The sequence below is a fragment of the Schistocerca nitens genome, chromosome 7 (assembly GCF_023898315.1).
Source record: "Schistocerca nitens isolate TAMUIC-IGC-003100 chromosome 7, iqSchNite1.1, whole genome shotgun sequence".
NCBI lineage: Eukaryota > Metazoa > Arthropoda > Insecta > Orthoptera > Acrididae > Schistocerca > Schistocerca nitens.
Window position 1 is genome coordinate 544,549,203 of NC_064620.1, and position 6,000 is coordinate 544,555,202.

Consider the following 6,000-nt stretch of genomic DNA (forward strand, 5'->3'; position numbering starts at 1 on the left):
CCTGCAAATCGCACACTGTTCAGACCTTAGTCGAGTCCATGCCAAGTCCTGTTGCGGCACTTCTGCGTGCTCGCGTTACGCCTTTCACGATATTAGGCAAGTGTGCCTGTGCCTGTTTCTTTGCCTCTTCAGTGTATCGCTTTACAGCGAAAAAAGTACCACGGATATGATGCGCGAGTTAGGGGTGGCACTCATCAAAACAAAGATTTTTTACGTGCTGGCGAGATCTATTCACGAAATTTCTATCACCAATTTTCCCCTCCGAATGTGAAATATTGTGTTGGTGCTCACCTAAATAGGGAAAAATGGCCATGACAGTAAAATAAGAGAGACCAGAACTCGGACGAAAGGACTTAAGTGTTCGACTTTCCGATGCGCTTTTCGAGAGTGGAATGGTAGAGAAATAACTTGGAGGTGGTTCAATGAACCCTTTGCACTTAGGTGTGAAATGCGGAGTAGTCATGTAGATATAGATGCACTCTGTCATATGGTAGCACCTCTGAGGCAATGATATGTAGACAATAGCAACGCTGAGTTGGACTGACCTGCCCAGAGTCCGAGCCTGAAAGCAATGGAACAACTCTGGAATGAATCGAAACGTCGACCTCGCTCAGACCGCAGCGTCCAACCTCACTGCCATCCATGGTTTCTGCTGTTCATAGACATTCAGGCACCTATTTGAAAGTGTCTCCAGCAAAACTGAAGCCGTCATAAAGACGAAGGGTGGACGCACCCAATATTAATGTCTCTGACAGGTGTCCAGATACTTTTGGACAGATAGTGTATATACTATCAACGTCGCAAATAGAACTTTAAACAAATAAGACCAATGCTACAAGCTTGTTACCCACAACGTGTATTTTTTACTATCATATTACGTTTTTTCCGATGTTTCATCCATGCTACTGTATGTCACATATATTTCACAAATGCCAGCCGGGGTGGCCGAGCGGTTCTAGTCGCTACAGTCTGGAACCGCTCGACCGCTATGGTCGCAGGCTCGAATCCTGCCTCGGGCATGGATGTGTGTGATGTCCTTAGGTCAGTTAGCTTTAAGTAGTTATACGTTCTAGGGGACTGATGACCTCAGAAGTTAAGTCCCATATTGCTCAGAGCCATTTGAACCATATTTCATAAACATATATATTTCACATATATTTAACAAATTTCACACATATTTATACACCTATTCCATTTGCAACTGTAGCGAATGTAGCCCTGCATTTTCCTCGGAATCCCGAGGAACCTTCTAACTCAATAAAAAATGTGTAAAAAGCGTGGACCAAGTTTTAGTTTAGTTAGGACACATATTTGTACGTTTGTTATTGAGTAAGCATTTCGTCTCATTTCTTCAAAAGCACTCAGGTACCTTACTTTTTAAAAATTGTGTATGTCGCGAGAATCTGGGATTAAATAAAAAAACAACATTTATTTCACTTTACAAAAATTCCAAAAATAAATTCTTGGAAGGTTCAGTAGTACATTGTGCCTTATTCCTGATACGGAACCACCTCTTTCCACCCTCAGCCCCGCCCCTATGAATACTCTGGGTGCATTACACCTACAGCATTTTTATACATTTAATAAGTCATGTAAATATCAGCTGCGGTTGCAGTTGCTCCAGACATCCCTGAATTATGCTTCTATGTTAGCCCATTTCACCCTGACGGGAAATAAGTCTTTCTTATCACCACAGTGCTTCTTTCTAGATACTAAGTAATGTGTGTACCAAGTTTGTCTGAAATCCATTCGGTGCTTTAGGAGGAGAGCTGGAACGTACATACATAGGGTTATCTCCTAAAAGTAGTCAGGCTCATTTTCTCTGGTGTTTCGGGAGACATTTGCAACTTTACTTTTGCCACGTGTAGCTAGAGTCAGCTCATCATGTCTTTCATACGATGTCCAGCGACAGTGGAAAGCGTCGGTTTGTTTCACGTTACAAACAAACTGAATCTTTTAAAGCGGAGTTTTATGTTCCCATTCGATGGAGCGCTCCTAAATTAGTCTAGTGCAATATTATTTTTATCAATATCTATTAACAGGCACAGTAAAACAGGAAGAATAACCATCACGACAGCAGAGACAACACCACCCTGGTCCACGCTGGCTGCTACTACCAAGCAGGCAGCGCAACTGAAGAGCAGTACACGGCAAGTGCCACAACCGGATGTCCAATAAACTTTCCTCAGTGGCAGAAGGGTCGAAATAAGCGAACTCGTGTCTCGGTTTATCCGTAGATACTCGACCGTTTCTGAGAAAACGACAGTCAGAGTGTTCGATACAGTTTATACGCTATTCGCCATTAAAATTGCTACACCACGAAGACGACATGCTACAGACGCGAAATTTAATCGACAGGAAGAAAATGCTGTGATATTCAAATGATTAGCTTTTCAGAGCATTCACACAAGGTTGGTGCCGATGGCGACACCTACAACGTGCTGACATGAGAAAAGTTTCCAACCGATTTCTCTTACACAAACAGCAGTTGACCGGCGTTGCCTGGTGAAACGTTGTTGTGATGCCTCATGTAAGGAAGAGAAACGCGTACCATCACGTTTCCGACTTTGATAAAGGTCGGATTGTAGCCTATCGCAATTGAGGTTCATCGTATCGCGACATTGCTGCTCATGCTGGTCGAGATCCAATTATTGTTAGCATAATATGGAATCGGTGGGTTCAGGAGGGTAATACGGAACGCCGTGCTGGATCCCAACGGCCTCGTATCACTAGCAGTCGAGATGACAGGCATCTTATCCGCATGGATGTAACGGATCGTGCAGTCACGTCTCGATCCCTGAGTCAACAGATGGGGAAGCTTGCAAGACAACAACCATCTGCACGAATAGTTAGACGACGTTTGCAGCAGCATAGACTATCAGCTCGGAGACCATGGCTTCGGTCACCTTTGACACTGCATTACAGACGGGAGCGCCTGCGATGGTGTACTCAACGACGAACCTGGGTGCACGAATGGCAAAATGTCATTTTTTCGGATGAATCCAGGTTCTGTTTACAGCATCATGATGGTCGCATCCGTGTTTGGCGACATTGCGGTGAAGGCACATTGGAAGCGTGTATTCGTCATCGCCATACTGGCGTATCACCCAGCGTGCTGGTGTGGGGTGCCATTGGTTACACGTCTCGGTCACCTCTTGTTCACACTGACGGCACTTTGAACAGTTGACGTTACATTTCAGATGTGTTACGATTCGTGGCTCTACCCTTCATTCGATCCCTGCGAAACCTTACCTTTCAGCAGGATAATGCACGACCGCATGTTGCAGGTCCTGTACGGGCCTTTCTGGATACAGAAAATGTTCGACTGGTGCCCTGGCCAGCACATTCTCCAGATCTCTCACCAATTGAAAACGTCTGCTCAATGGCTCGTCACAATATGCTAGTCACTACTCTTGATGAACTGTGGTATCGTGTTGAAGCTGCGTGAGCAGCTGTACCTGAGGTAGTTTTTCTGGGTACTGATTTCTCGGGATCTATGCACCCAAACTGCGTGGAAATGTAATCAAATGTCAGTACTAGTATAATATATTTGTCCAAGGAATACCCGTTTATCATCTGCATTTTAATGGCCAGTAGTGTATGTCTTTTAGCTCGCTGCAATCTCAGCCGAAATGGAGGCACAGCGACTAGCTTCGCAGCCTCGCTTCCGCGTCTCGTGTTCGAAACCCGATTATTGTTCTTATTTATTTATTTTTTTTCATGTATCTATCTATGTCCACATAATATTCTTATCATGTTAGGGGTGAGACGATACTGTATTAATTTTAAAATTACAACTGTGTTTCACAATATGTGTCATACATTTATCATACAATGAATGTGTGTATGTTGTCTTAAGAGTTGCAATCTTTTTAAATTATCACATTCTCGTGTTTCATTTTTATATTTTATTCTTATCTTAACTCTTAAGGAAGATTTCATGCATTTTTGCTGGTCGATACATATCGTAGAAGCAGTTGAAACACAGAAATTCAGAACACCAGAACAGCCGCACAAGGGTAGGCTTGCCACAGTGACGTTTCTTCGTACGAATGTCACTCGGAAAGGAAATGTTTTTAACACTGTTGAAGATTGCACTCGTTGGCAATAATTTTGCAGCAAACCATACATAAGGGATCACTTTACCGAAAACTGGTGCTTGCAATTGATTATAAATAAAGATACGCTGGAGGAATTTCACCAAAAACCACTTCAAATAATTTTCTCACTCATTCCTTGTTTTTTATTTTTTTTAATTCATTCACCAGACATACAACTAGTAGACGAATTAGGACAACGTTATTTCAATATAAAATGAAAGACATTCGTGTAGTAGTCTTCTACGGACATGGGTAGATAAATGGAGAACAAAAACAAAAATAATAATGCAGTTCCGAATACGCGGCGCCACTGCTTCTACTGAATAATGTACACGCTACAACGTGCATAAAGTGTCTTGAAAATTCTGACCGTCGGGTTCTCAGAAATGATTCAGTATCTACGGATAAGCAGAGATATGTGTTCGCTATTTTGACTCCTCTTCCACTGAGCGAAGTTTCTGGAAAATCTGGTTGTGGCACTTGTCATGTTCTCCTCGTTAATCGCCACTCGACTGCTATTTATTTTTCCCGTTTTACTGTCCCTGTTAACACATAAAGAGGAAACAAATATCGGACTAGACTAATTTGAAAGCGCTCGGTCGAATAGGTACGTAAAATTCCGATTTTAAAACGTTGACCCTGGGTGTCGCATGGAAAACGTGACGAGCAGTAATTGTTTGGGCTGCAAAACGAAATTGTAAGTATCTGCCGAAATACCTGTGAAAATGCACCTGAAAACTCTTAGGAGAGACACCCGGTATGTTGAAATACATAGCTTTCAAAGTCAAATTGCTTTCCATCGCGAGAAACTTTATCTGCTTATCAGGAGCAGTTGTGAGTAACGGACTAGAAACAGGTTTTGCTGTTAGTTATCAGAGTACATTATGAGCTTTGTGTTCAATGGTCGCTCCAGATTGTCTGTAGGAGAAGTTACGAGTCATGGTGACATGGGAAGATATACTCACTGACGAGTCCCGTACCGTTTTTGCCTCCAGTTGGTTCCACAGGTGTGTGCTACAGCTATTGTCCTTCTGAGTGTACTCAGGTTTGAAACTTCCTGGCAGACTAAAACTGTGTGCCGGACCGAGACTCGAACTCGGGACGTTTGCCTTTCGCGGGCAAGTGCCCTACTATCTGAGCAACCCAAGCACGACTTACGCACCGTGCTCACAGCTTTACTTCTGCCATTACCTCGTCTCCCACCTTCCAAACTTTACAGAAGCTCTCCTGCCAGGAAGTTTCATATCAGCGCACACTCCGCTGCAGAGTGAAAATCTCATTCTGTTCTTAGGTTTAATTAAAACAGACCCAAATCGCACCACATGTTTCTCATTAAGCTCAAGCATCCTAAAGGTGCATTTACATCTGTGCACCTTGCGCCTAGTCGCCGTGCGACTGTGCTTGCCCCACATGCGAGTAGACTCACGAGCGTAAGTTTCATGTCTCTTCCTCAACATGTACGTGAGAGTGATTCCATTTGCAGCTGTCTTCACACTGCGCGCCTGGGGCAGACTACAGTATCTTTCCGGTGCGTTTACACCTGTGCGACTTTCCGTGCGGCCTAGGCGCATCCGATTATTGCAAGGTGAGGCAAGGGGGTGCATGCACCTGCGCTGACACGCATGCCTTTGATGTGCGTGCAAGGGCTGCCGTGAGCAGGAATAGGATCTCCCCACTTCACTCGAGCAACAGTTTTGCGCCTGTCAGCGGCTCTTGATTTGTTTGTCAGTTAGATAGCACCACGCCTGATAGGGCTAATGAGAAAGAAATAGAATTTGTGGACGCTCTTTTCCTCTTTCGTAATTTGTCAGTTCCGCCGATTCTAAAAACAGAATTGAGAGTAACTACTGTGTTCAAATCCTCAAAAATAAGTATATCTTGCAAACAACGAAGGCAATGC